Source organism: Solanum pennellii, chromosome 1, assembly GCF_001406875.1.
Source record: "Solanum pennellii chromosome 1, SPENNV200".
Lineage (NCBI taxonomy): Eukaryota > Viridiplantae > Streptophyta > Magnoliopsida > Solanales > Solanaceae > Solanum > Solanum pennellii.
Genome location: NC_028637.1, coordinates 59,379,814 through 59,393,271, shown reverse-complemented (window position 1 = coordinate 59,393,271; position 13,458 = coordinate 59,379,814). Strand labels below are relative to the sequence as shown.

Below are 13,458 nucleotides of genomic sequence, written 5' to 3'. Positions count from 1 at the left end.
GCAAAAACTTTTTGGAGCTTCTAGAAAGTTTGAGTAAAATATCTTTTGATATTTTTTTATTTGATAAATATTCATATAAATCTCAAAACTTAATAGTTAAGGTAGATATTTAATTAAATATAATAAATTTCCTAGATTTTTTTTAATCTAGAACAATCTATTTTCTAGCATAAATATGTCGGACCTTAATAAGACGTAACCAAGCAAGTTCAAAAATGGCTAATTTATAAAAAATGTTCTCCGGACCAAAATCCGCATTCTCCTTCATGGATACTTTTTTTTTCACCACTCAACATGAGAAAATTGAAGAATGAAAAGTCTCATCTTCTTATGACATTATTCCCAGGCCAAGGCCTAATTAATCCACGTCTTCAGTTTTCCACGCAATTAATCAATTTAGGAATTAGAGTCACTTTAACCACGAGCCTATCAACTTTCAGTAAAATAAAAAAACTCCTAAATGTTGAAGGCTTAAGCTTTGCTCCTTTCTCTGATGGATATGATGGAAAATTCCAATTAAGTTCAACTGATGATTTTCATATATTCTATTCTTCAGTATTGTCCCGTGGGTTAAAATTCATTTTCAATTTGATCCAATCAAATGCAAAAACTGGTACCCCTTTTTCACATGTCATCTACACTATAATAATGGAATGGGTTAGTTTAGTGGCCAAAAAAATTAATATCCCATCTACGTTATTTTGGATCCAAACTGCCACCATTTTTGATGTTTACTATTATAGATTCACGGACTTACCTAATTATTTCAAAAACAGTGATGCTAAGGATAAAATAATAGAGCTAACATGATTGCCCCCACTTAGTCCCATTGATTTTCCTTCTTTTGTGTTTGATAACATGGAGAGTTCCAATTGGGCAGTTAAGTCTATTAAGTGGAAAATTGAGATGCTGAGTAGTGAAGAAAATCGAAGAGTTCTGGTGAACATTTTTGATGCTTTGAAATCTGATGCTTTGAGAATTCTGAAGCATGTGACTATGGTGGAAATTGGGCCTTCAATCCCTTCAACATTTCTTGATGACAATACTTTTTTCGAGATGATATGACTGAGATTAGTTCGAAGAATTATATGGATTGGTTGAACTCAAAGGAAAAGGGATCAGTTATCTACATAGCATTTGGTAGTTACTCCAAAATATCAAGTCAATTGATGGAGGAGATTGATCACGCATATTTGAAACGTGGGAGGCAAATTTTGCTGGTGATTAGGGAAGGAAAAGATGGGATAAGATGGAGAAAAAGTTGAGTTGTAAAGACGAATATGGAAATCATGGGAACATAGTCAGTTGGTGCTCGCAAGTGGAGGTTCTGAAACACCCTTTTGTTGGTTATTTTTTGACTCACTGTGAATGTAATTAAAGTTTAGAGAGAATCAAATCTAAGATAACTATCTTGAATTGGTCACTCTAGAACGATCAAATTTGAAACGCAAAACTCATTCACGATATTTGGAAGAATGGTGTTAGAGTTAATGTTAGTGAAGGCTTGTCGTGGAAAGAGATGAGTGTAAGACCTCGAAATGACTTAGGTTAACTAGATCCTAAAATATTGGTCTTAATGGTCTAAGGTACTAAATAGGTCTATTATATGGTATTGAGGTAGTGTCTAATGTATTAGGTGTGTTGGAAGTCAAACGTCAAGGGACGACTAAAACGTTCGACGACTAAGTCACCTAATTGCCTAATATATGGTTATATGTGTTTTTAATGAGGTTGTAAGGTCCTTAAATGAGTTATTATATCATATACAGGCAGTGTATCATGTTTTGAGAAGTTTGGAGGTCAAACGTTCAAGAACGTCTATGACGTTAGAAAGATATGCCATGAAACGACCTTATATGTCTAGGCATGATTCGTCGAGTTTTACGTGCTTTTTTTGGGATTAAATTCATGTTAGAGGTTTTAAAATCATATATGGTCATGTTTGGGTTGGAAACGTCCGGGAAAACATCCCCAAGGACCAACGGAGGGTCCTTGAGGAAGGACCCAAAACTTGGTGTCAAGGCTGCCCAAGACAGCCCAAACTACGGAGGTAGTGGACGCCTAGTGGGTCAATTGACGCCCTGTTGGTTGGGTATATTAGTTTGGGACTTAGCCTGGGGATAGGAGGAACCAAGGACAAGTCTCAATCCCAGATCACAGACCAGAAGGACGGTCCGTTGGTCAAGGGACGGTCAGTAGGTCCCCTTCCGTCTGTGAAGCTGCCGCAGCTTCACTGTAGGTTGAAGGGTGACATTGTAATTTCACCACACTTCCAAATAAGTGTATTGGAGGTTCTTTAGGGGTATTTTGGGTATTTTAAACAAGAATATAAGTGTTTAACACATAGAAGATTTCATTCTTCCAAATCAAAACCCCAAAATCCCTTAAGAATTCTCAAAGACTCCATTGAAGTCCAAAATCAAGAAAGAGCTTGGTGTGACGTTTTGAGTTGAGATTATTCATCAAAGTGAAGAATTATCATCATTGAGGCATGAATTTTGATCGTTGAAACTTGTTTCATTAAGGAGCCCAACTCTCAAGATGTTATCTAAAGTTTGTAGAGTTAAATTGCCCAATTTCATAATTTTACCATGGGTTCTTGCATCAATTGTTTTAAAAATTCTATTATGGATTTAAAAGATGTTGTATTGATGATTTTAACCTAAATTACCTATGAACCCATGAATTTGGATGAAACTTAGTTTTTGACAAAGTTGTGGGTTACTTGATATTGATCCAATGTTGATGAATTCTTATGTAGATATATGTGGGCTAGTCATTGATATAATAATTGTAGTAGATTGATATCTAAGTTGTATTAGATTGATTAATTTACAGTTAATTGACCTAGTTCATTGATTATTGTTGTTCTTATGTTAAATTGTTGGTTATGGCCTTGGGTAAGGGTCTTGTGTTATTGAATTGACTAAATTGACTTTGGATTGAAGTGTTGAGGATGATGTGGGGGTATGCTGCCCTATTTTCATTACCTTGTTATTATTTATACTTCAATTCTATTGTGATTTGTATGGTCCACCTATGGTTGTGGTGTTATGTGTTTTATTTTCAATTGATGTGGCCTTGTAGGTGTTGTTTTAAGTAATGTGATGATCATGGGCTTGTCGGCTAATAACAGATAGTATTAAATAAATAGTATAAAATAATATTAGTATTTACTGTGTACTAATCCTAGTCCTATTAGGATTAGTACTCCTTAATCCTAGTCCTATTAGGATTAGTACTCCTTCCTATATCTCCTATATATATCTCCCATGTATTCCCTTAACACTTGAATACAATCAATATTCCTTCATGGTATCAAGAGCCAGAAAACCTAAATCTTCTTTTCTCTAGTTTTTTTTTTCTCTCTTTAGGGCACCGATCGTTCCCTCTCTTCTCTTGGGCAGCGGCAGCCATGACAACCGATGTGGATCCTCTCGATTCACTTCCTTCTGGCGTTAAACTCCTTCTCAGGCATCTTCATGCCCTTATTCCCGAAAAATTATCAGACATAAATTACCCTACATGGAAAATCACCGTTCTTACAGCCCTTGAGGCCAATTACCTTCTCAAATACGTCGATGGAAGCACAGAACCGCCGCCGGCAGTCATCACCGCCACGGACAAATCAGAAAAAACCAATCCGGCCCATGCCGCCTGGAAAGCCGTGGATGGCCAGATCCGATCATGTTTGATTGCGGTCATCTCTCCCACGGTTCAGAAACACGTCCGATCCTACACAACTGCTTCAGCCCTGTGGACGGCCCTCGCAACACGCTATGCATCAATTTCCCACTCTCATATTTTTCAATTGCGTGATCGTCTCCACACAATTACCAAAGGCACGAAAACTATGGCGGAGTATTTAGACGAGGTCTCCACCATCATCACAGCCCTCGACACCGTGAACGAAATCATTCCCGAAAAAGATCTCGTCATGTGCGTCGTTCGGGGGCTCCCATCAGCTTACTCCTCCATTAAACAGGCGGTTCGCATCAGTCCAACGCCCGTTGACCTGGCTACTCTCTCCTCGTGGCTAAAAAGTGAAGAAATCAACGTGGATCTGGAGAGCAAACTTCTTCTCCGAGAAGCCGCTGTTATGGAGCCGGCCACCGCCCTCACCGCAAGCCAGAACTATCGCGGGGGGCGTGGTGGCGGCCGGCAGGGGAGCCGCGGCGGCTACGGCAGAAACAGCGGAGGCCGCGGGCGCGGCGGTCGGCAGGGCAGTCGTCCGCCGTACGACGGTCAGCAGCACGGCAGCAACAACAGCCTGCACTCCTTCGGCAGCGGCGGGCAGTCATCTTCCAGCGGCGGGCAGGGCACTTACGAGCGGGATCGTCCAACTTGTCAAATCTGTCAGAAAACAGGACACACCGCTGCTCGTTGCTGGTTTCGGTATGAGGAGAGCCGAAATAGTGATAACCGTGCCAATTATGCATCTCAAGCCGGCCCTTCCTCTGAATGGCTGTTGGATACTGGGGCCAACATGCACGTTACTTCTGATCTATCCAAGCTTAACGCTCCAAATCCATATCATGGCTCCAATGGTATTACTGTTGGCAACGGTGAGTCCCTTAATATTTCTCACACTGGCACGGGTACCATTAAAACCCCCACCGCTATCTTTCACCTAGGTAACCTTACCCACGTCCCTTCTATTAAATCCAATCTCCTTTCAGTTCACCAATTCACAAAAGACAATAATTGCTCACTCTTGTTCACCTCTAATGATTTTCAGATCCTAGACAATACTACCAAGAGGGTGATTTTTCAGGGCCCCTGTGAGCATGGTCTGTACGTTCTTCCTGGCACAAGTTCGTCTGCCCACCCAGTTTCAGAAAGCGTTCCTGTGGCTCCGGTGGCTCTTTCGGCTGATGGCCACAGTCTGTTGTGGCACAGTCGTCTGGGTCACCCGTCTACTCAAATAATAAATTCTTTAATGTCTCAATTAGGTTTTTCTTCCATTCATGTAAACAATTGTGACTCCTGTTCAATTGCTAAATCTCATAAATTACCTTTTACTTTATCTGAGAAGCGTACAACTGCACCTTTTCAACTTATTCATTCTGACCTATGGGGTCCTACTGCTGTTCCTTCATTTGCTGGTTTTCGCTATTATATTTGTTTTGTGGATGATTTTACAAAATACACTTGGTTGTACCCACTAAAACACAAATCACAGGCATACACCACCTTTGTCACTTTTGAAAAAATGGTCAAAACACAATTCAATTCTCATGTTAAACTTTTTCGAAGTGACAATGGAAAGGAATATGTCAATAACATCTTTGGCCAGTTTCTGCAATCCCTGGGAATTATACATCAAACCTCCTGTCCATACACTCCCGAACAGAATGGGGTGGCTGAGCGTAAGCATCGCCATCTCATTGAAACGGTGGTTACTCTTCTACATCAATCTCATCTCCCTGTCTCCTTTTGGGTAGAAGCTCTAGCCACCGCAAACTACCTCATTAACAGAATGCCCAGTCACACTCTCTCCAACAAATCACCCTATCAACTCCTTTACCAAGAACTTCCCAATTATACCAACCTCCGCGTCTTTGGGTGTCTTGCCTACCCTTGGCTACGCCTTCATATTACTCACAAATTACAACCCCGATCCCGTCCTTGTATTTTTTTGGGCTATCATCCTACCTCCAAGGGTTATCGCTGTCTTGACCCACAAACTCATAAAGTCTACATATCTCGTCATGTCAAATTTGTCGAAAATGAGTTTCCCTACGAGTCTATTTCCTCCTCCACAAATACATCATTCATTGGCGTCCTTCCCCTTTTTCCAACATACTCACAGGGTCCCTCACCACCTTCCCCCACACCTCCACCCACTACCCAACCACCCCTCATCACCCCTTCGACCGTCACCCACAATACACCCGCAACCACCACCCACACTCACAACCAACCCGAACCACCCCATACCCACAACATCTCCAGCCCGATCCGTTTTGGGTCCTTCCCGGCCACCCCCGAATCACCACCGCCCGTGCCACCCCCCAATACTCATCCCATGTTAACCCGTGGCAAAGCCGGTATCTTTAAACCCAAAACCTTTCAGGCTACCATACTACCAAATACACCCCTTCCCGATAGTGAACCAACAACCTACTCTGTTGCCTCAAAAAATGCTTATTGGCGTCATGCTATGGATGACGAGTTTAAGGCTTTGACTGATCAGAAAACTTGGGTTCTTGTACCTAAGCCCCATGGGCGGCACCCAGTGGGCTGTAAATGGGTGTACAAAATTAAACACAATGCAGATGGCAGTATTTCCAGGTACAAGGCTCGTTTGGTTGCTAAAGGCTACAATCAGGAGTATGGGCTTGATTACTCCGAGACATTCAGTCCTGTTATTCGGCAGGAAACCATTCGCCTGGTACTGTCACTCGCCGTGCGCAACAATTGGCTCATCAATCAGTTGGATGTTTCCAATGCTTTTCTTCATGGCATGCTTGATGAAACTATCTACATGACGCAACCACCGGGCTATGTTGATCCCCGCTTCCCTCAACATGTTTGCAAACTCCAGAAGTCTCTGTATGGGCTCAAGCAAGCCCCCCGTGCTTGGTACACACGTCTGAAAACGTTCCTCCAGGGACTCGGCTTCACGTGTTGCGTACACGACACGAGTCTGTTTACTCGACATTCAGCACACGGTACAGTCATTCTTCTTGTCTATGTAGATGATATCATTATTACAGGCTCTACTGCAGCTCTCATTCAGGATGTCACTCGAGCTATGCATACTACCTTCAAAATGAAGGACCTTGGCCCGTTACATTATTTTCTGGGAATGGAGGTTTCTCGGACAGGCAGCGGCTTGTTTCTTCATCAGTCAAAATATGCTCGAGATCTGTTGCAGAAAGCTGGACTGGAAAAATGCACCAGTCAACCAACACCGATGGCAGTCTCTTCGTCTACGAATGGAGCCGACACCCCCTTTGCCGATATCACCCACTTCCGCAGCCTCATTGGGGCTCTACAGTATCTGGCCATTACCCGTCCTGACATCCAGTTTGCTGTCAACCGAGTTGCTCAGCGCATGCATCAACCAAGTGAACATGATTACCATTGTCTAAAACGCATTCTCAGGTACATTTTTGGCACTCTTGGTCGTGGTTTACTCATTCGACCCGGGGACTTGGAGCTTCGGGGTTTCTCAGATTCAGATTGGGCGAATGATAAAAATGACAGAAAATCTACATCGGGGTTTCTCATTTTTTTGGGGCCGAACCTGATCTCCTGGTGTACAAAAAAACAACCCAAGGTCTCTCGGTCCTCGACTGAAGCTGAATACCGCGCCCTTGCTCTTCTTGCTGCTGAGACCATGTGGGTCACATATATTCTTCGCGAACTCCGCGCCACTCACACTGTTCCTGCTCTCTATTGTGACAACAAATCAACCATCTGTGTGGCCAAGAATTCCGTCCTACACACCAGAATGAAGCATGTTGATACCGATTGTCTCTTTGTTCGCGATGAAGTTCAGGCCGGCACCATGACTGTGCAGTATGTACCCACTGAAGAACAACCGGCTGATATTCTCACCAAGCCTCTCCCGAGCCGACAGCACGATTACCTCAGTTCCAAGCTTCCGTTCGCTTCCTCTCAGCTCAGCTTGAGGGGGGATAATAACAGATAGTATTAAATAAATAGTATAAAATAATATTAGTATTTACTGTGTACTAATCCTAGTCCTATTAGGATTAGTACTCCTTAATCCTAGTCCTATTAGGATTAGTACTCCTTCCTATATCTCCTATATATATCTCCCATGTATTCCCTTAACACTTGAATACAATCAATATTCCTTCATCGGCAACTACATGAAATAATATGGCTATTTGTGTAGTTGATTCTGCGAACCATGAAAATATCTATCTACATGTGAAGTTATATATGTGTTCTTCTATTCATGTTGTCTTAGGTGATCATGTTAGACTATGACTTTGACTTTATGTGTATAGTCTTAGGGTTGAGTCTTGGTTATTCCTACTTGACTATATGAGCCTATATTGGTTTCATTGATGATGTTATGATTGTATTTAGGATGACTTAAATATGTAAGGGTTGTTTCTATGTGCTTCCAGAATGACGTGCATTATAAGTTAAAAGTGAAGTATGTGGTGTCTTGTCTTGGTTGACTTGTGTTCCTTTTTGATGTATATATGATTATGAATATGTGATGTATTGAACTAGGATGTTAGAACTCTTATTCTTGAATTCATGAATGTCATGTGACCTTAAATGATGTTAAGAGAGTCGTTTATGTGAAAACCTTGACTTAGTGGTAAGGTTAAGATTGTTGAAGTCGTAAGTCGTAATGGTATCCTTAAAAGTAACGGAATGATGGAATTAATGTTAATTGGCTGGAACGACATCATATTAATCCTTAGGAAATTCATCATGAGCTTCTTGTGTCCATTGTGAGGTAGCCCTAGTAGACCTGCTTTGGTAGGGTATATGTGATTGGGTTATTAACTTGTTATGGAACCCTTTTATGTGAACCTAATGTGTGAATTACTCTATGAGAAAGAAGGTTAGAACCGAGTGATTATGGTAAGGGAAGTAGTTCTAGTTAAACTATGAGACTAGAATACAAAGAAGCCCTTCATATTCCTAAAACATGTCCAACAAGGGATGTGTTTAAGTTTTACACTTGGCAAGTAGAACAACCTCATCGAAGTAGGATAGAACTCTGGATTCCATGTATTTATATAATGGTCTATGTCGGTTATTGCCTATTATCATCATATGGAATACCCATTAGCATTAGAGAAGTTATATGAAGTTTAGGTGGTGGTATGGGACACTATCTAGACATTGCTCAATAGGCTTTGAAGGTGTTATTTGGAGTTCCTAGGTATTCTCCAAGACCATTACTTGAATGTCCTTTATGTGATGTATGTGTCTCTTAATGAACTAATGACTTATGTTATGAAGTATGTAAATGAATGAGTTCCTAATCTAATGTGGCTTAAGCATTCCTTAGATAAAGTGTGAAGAGGGGAATAAGGGATGATCTCTTCATGTCTTATCTTTGGAAGTCTTGAGAATGATTCTAGTTAGGAAAGTTGTTTAGTGTTGTAGACATGATCTAAGCCTAAGGTAGACTTAAGGACTATTTAGGTAATCTTGAAGAGGTCAATCATGGACGTTATCTTCTTGATTTACTTAAGTAGGTCTTTTGATAGCCTTTGGAAGGAGAATGCCATATCATCTATGTGTTTTGTATGTTTAGTGAGAATGATTCTATCTTAGGAAGTCTATAGGATCTCTTGAGTGTGTGTAAGGGATTGTATGGGCTGTCGCATCACAACTCACTCAAGTGAGACTTATAGTCACCTTTGGTAGAAGAATCTTACCTTGATGTTCATGATACTTTGTAAGTGTGTATGTGACTTATTATAGGTGGTCTTAAGGGTCATTTAGGCACATCTAGAGAGGGTGTATGGGCGGTCTATCTTTGTATGACTTAAGTGAATCTTAGAATAACTTTGAGTGAGAAGATAACATGCTAAAGGGTGTCTAAAGTGAAGACTAAGTAACTTCACTGTACAGTGAAGCAATTCACTTTAATAGTGAATGAGGTTACTGTAAAGTGACTTCTAAAATTACGATATTTGATTTAAGTGTTATCTTATGTGTTTCTAAGTTGATAAATGTTGTTCTTATGATTATAATATGATTTCTAAAATTTCTAAATGAAAAGATGCATATTTCCAATAAATTTCCGTTTTCATGAGTTTTATGCATTAAGCCATACTTAGTACATGTGGTTGTACTAACTCTATACTTTTATCTATCTATATAGTTCTTGGTAGGTAAGGTGCTTTGGGAAGTGAAGACTTGGACCGTAGCATTCGTTCTAGAGAAGTTGAAGTATGTCCTCACTTGACTCGAGGGCATATATGTCTTTTAGGTTTCCATTTGAAGTATTGTAATAGACTAAGTATTTCTATTTTCGTATTGAAGTATGGGCCGTGTCTCAAGTATTCTTGTGTCTTAAGATGATGAGATTGATACTTAGTATTTACTATTACTTTTATATGAAAGATTTAAAAGACTATGTTATGTTTTGTGAAAAAATTTAATTCCGCACTACTTTTCACTACGTTTATGCGATGAATGATATGTAAGGGCTTGTACAAGACCTCCGAGAGGTTAAGTACGGCGGTTGCAATCCAAGATCGCCTCTAACTTCTAAGGTGTGGTTTCAGGATGTGACAATGAGTTCAATAGATGTATCACGATTGTGATGGGGGACGGTGAAGAACAGAAAGAATTAAGAAGAAGTGTCAAGAAATTGAGTGATTTTGCTAAGGAATCTATGAAGGAAAATGGTGCTTCAAGTGTGAATCTCAAGGCTTTTGCGAATGAGATTTTACATGGTCATAATGAGTATTAAATCACTTATGAATAGATGACTTTAATAAAATAGCAAGTAATCAATTAGACTTTTTAAGAGTTTTTTTTTCGTTCCAGAAAAAATAGTGAATTTCTTCGAAATTATTCATAATGAAATTATTTTCTTTGTTCCTGAAATTTTTATATTAATTTCCTTCTTACTTTAAATTTATATTTTTTTTTCATTGATTTCTTATTGTTTCACCTTTAGTCATTTTAAGAAAATTATGTTAATTTTTTTTTAAAAGTGTCCTTTAATTTATATATTTTAAAAAACATGTACACACCTGACAAACATAACAAGTTTATTTGGTTTAAGGTGTCAAGTTAGCACAAAAGGTGCACGAACATAAGAAAAATATTAGTTCGACGGACAATAGGACCCTAATTAAGTTAACAGAAAATATATTTGGCAAGATACTATTTTGGCATAAAATGACACGAGCAACAAATTTGAGATGATTTGAGATATTCTCGTAATTTTTCTGAAAAGCTAAGGGCGATTGGGTAAGTTCATTAATTTCTTGTACCCAAATTACCCTCAAAAGTAAAACAACTTCTGAAAAGTAGCATATAATTATTATTTTTCAATTCACACTGCCTAAGAAGTGGTTTGCCATATACTTGTATGAGTCTCCATTTATATTGTGTCATGTGTAAAGTGTTGGGTCCGATATTAGAAAATGAAACCAAATTGTTTTTTCTCTCTCTTCTTTAAACGAATTTTCTCTTTCTTACTTTTATTACTTCTTTTTCTTTGAATTTTCTTTTCAAATATAATTTTATTTATGGAAAATATAAAATCCAAAAAGAAAATATTCATTCTATTCCTAGCATTTAAATATTATTTTTCCATCTTAAAATAAATTATTTATATTACAAAAAAGATTAGATAAAATTATTTGTTAATTTACAAAATATAATTAATTACAATTTTTTTATTTTATAATAAAAAAATCTTTTTGTTAGGGTAAATAAAATTTATATGTTTTTAAAAAATGTTACGAAATTTGTTAAAAAAAATAAGCATAAATTTTGATACTAAATTCCAAAAAGAAAATTTAACGGAAAGAGCATCAATGTTCTTGAAAAACAATTACATAAGTTTTGGTACTAATTTCATGAAATTAAATAAACGGAAAGCATCCATAAATACCTATATAAATACATATTCTTTCCGTCAATTTATACGATTTTTTTGTTCTTGAAATTCAAGCAAGGTGAAATTTTTCATCACTTTAACTTTTTTTTTTATTTTTCTTGCTATTTAATTTTTGTGGAATTCTCAAAATATAAGATACTATAAAATTTTGATAAGATACATCTATATAGTATCCTTAAAAAAACAAATTACGCATTATCTAAGAATTTAATAATTTTAAAGAAATAAGATAAATTATTTTCAACGATTTTAATATTTTCTTTCAATATTAAATATTTAACGACGATATATTAAGTTTTATTGTTAATATTTGGTTTTGAATAAATATGATCAATCAAATTACGAGTCATATCAACAAGAAAAGGCACTATCAACATTAACAAAATAAAACTATAAAGTAAACTATGAAGTCAATGTAATAAAATTTGATCATTATAAGAGAAACACATAAATACTAACAAAGAGAATGATTTTTTTTTTCAATTTGAAAAAGTTTATATATAAAATAATTACGGACCATATATTAATAAAATAATAGAATGAAAAAATTTATCCAAAAAAATCAATGTCTAATATTTTATCAACGAATACAAAAATTATGATGTATGCATGATCAAGTTATAATTGTGTAATACAATTAGTTATGATACATGTCAATCTTTGATCAATTTATCTTCACATTTTAAGGGTTATTAAACTTCACATTCTAATCTTCCTTGTGATATTCATTAAACAACTGATTTAACGAGAGTAAACAAGTTTTCTTTCGTAATTATGACTGAATGTTATAGCAGCGCCAATGGTTGAAGTTTAAACGAATAGTCAATAGGTCACGAATTCGAATTTAGATTAGACCCCAATTTTAAGTATACTTTTTTAAAATTAGACTCTTTGAAGCTTTTAAGTTTTAAATAATTTTTAGTTTCTTGTTTTTTTTTTTAAATAAGATTGTAAAAGTATATATTTGAATACTTTTCACAAAAATTGAAGATTTTTCATTATTTTATGTCGAATCATTATGATGAATATAAATGTAACGGATAAGTATTATATGAGTTATGTTCCCTCATAAAATTTTTAAATTAGACTCTTTGAATCTTTTAAGATTAAAATAATTTTTAATTTCTTGTTTTTTGGTAAATAATATTGTAAAAGTATATATTTGGATCCTTTTCAAAAAAATTGAAGATTTTTCATTATTATAAATCGAATAATTGTGATGAAAATAAATGTAAAGGATATAGTATTATATAAAATTTTTTATCACAAATACAAATCAATTGAATGTGATTATATATGTATGATCAAGTTATAATTGTATAATATAATTAGTTAAGATACATGTCAACCTTTGATCAATTTATGTTCACATTTTAGGGGTTATTAGACTATATTTATCGATAATTTCTCATTTTAAATTCTCTAGTGATATTCAGTAAACAACTAAAATAAAGATATTAAATAAATTTTCCTTCGTAATTATGATCAAATATTTTTGCAGCGCGAATGGTTAAGCGAAACGAATAGTCTATAGCTCACTAGTCCGAACCTAGGTTATATCCCAATTTTAGGTATTTTTGTAAAAAAATTTAGACTTTTTGAAGTTTTTAGGATTTAAATAATTTTTAATTTTATATATTTTTGGTAAATATGATTCTAATAGTTTATATTTGGGTTGCTTCAAAAAAATTGAAGATTTTTCGTTATTATAAGTCGAATTATTATGAGAAAAATAACTATAATGGGTATAATATTATATGAGGTATGCTCCCTCACAAATACAAGACAATTGAATGTGATTCTATATGCATAATCAAGTTTTAATTGTGTTGTGCAATTAGTTATAGTACATGTCAACCTTTGATAATTTT

General features: G+C 36.4%; 1 pseudogene; it reads left to right on the top strand.

Moving 5' to 3' along the window:
- Positions 1–294: 294 nt before the first annotated feature.
- Positions 295–10,426, top strand: LOC107021616 (annotated as a pseudogene).
- Positions 10,427–13,458: the final 3,032 nt, after the last annotated feature.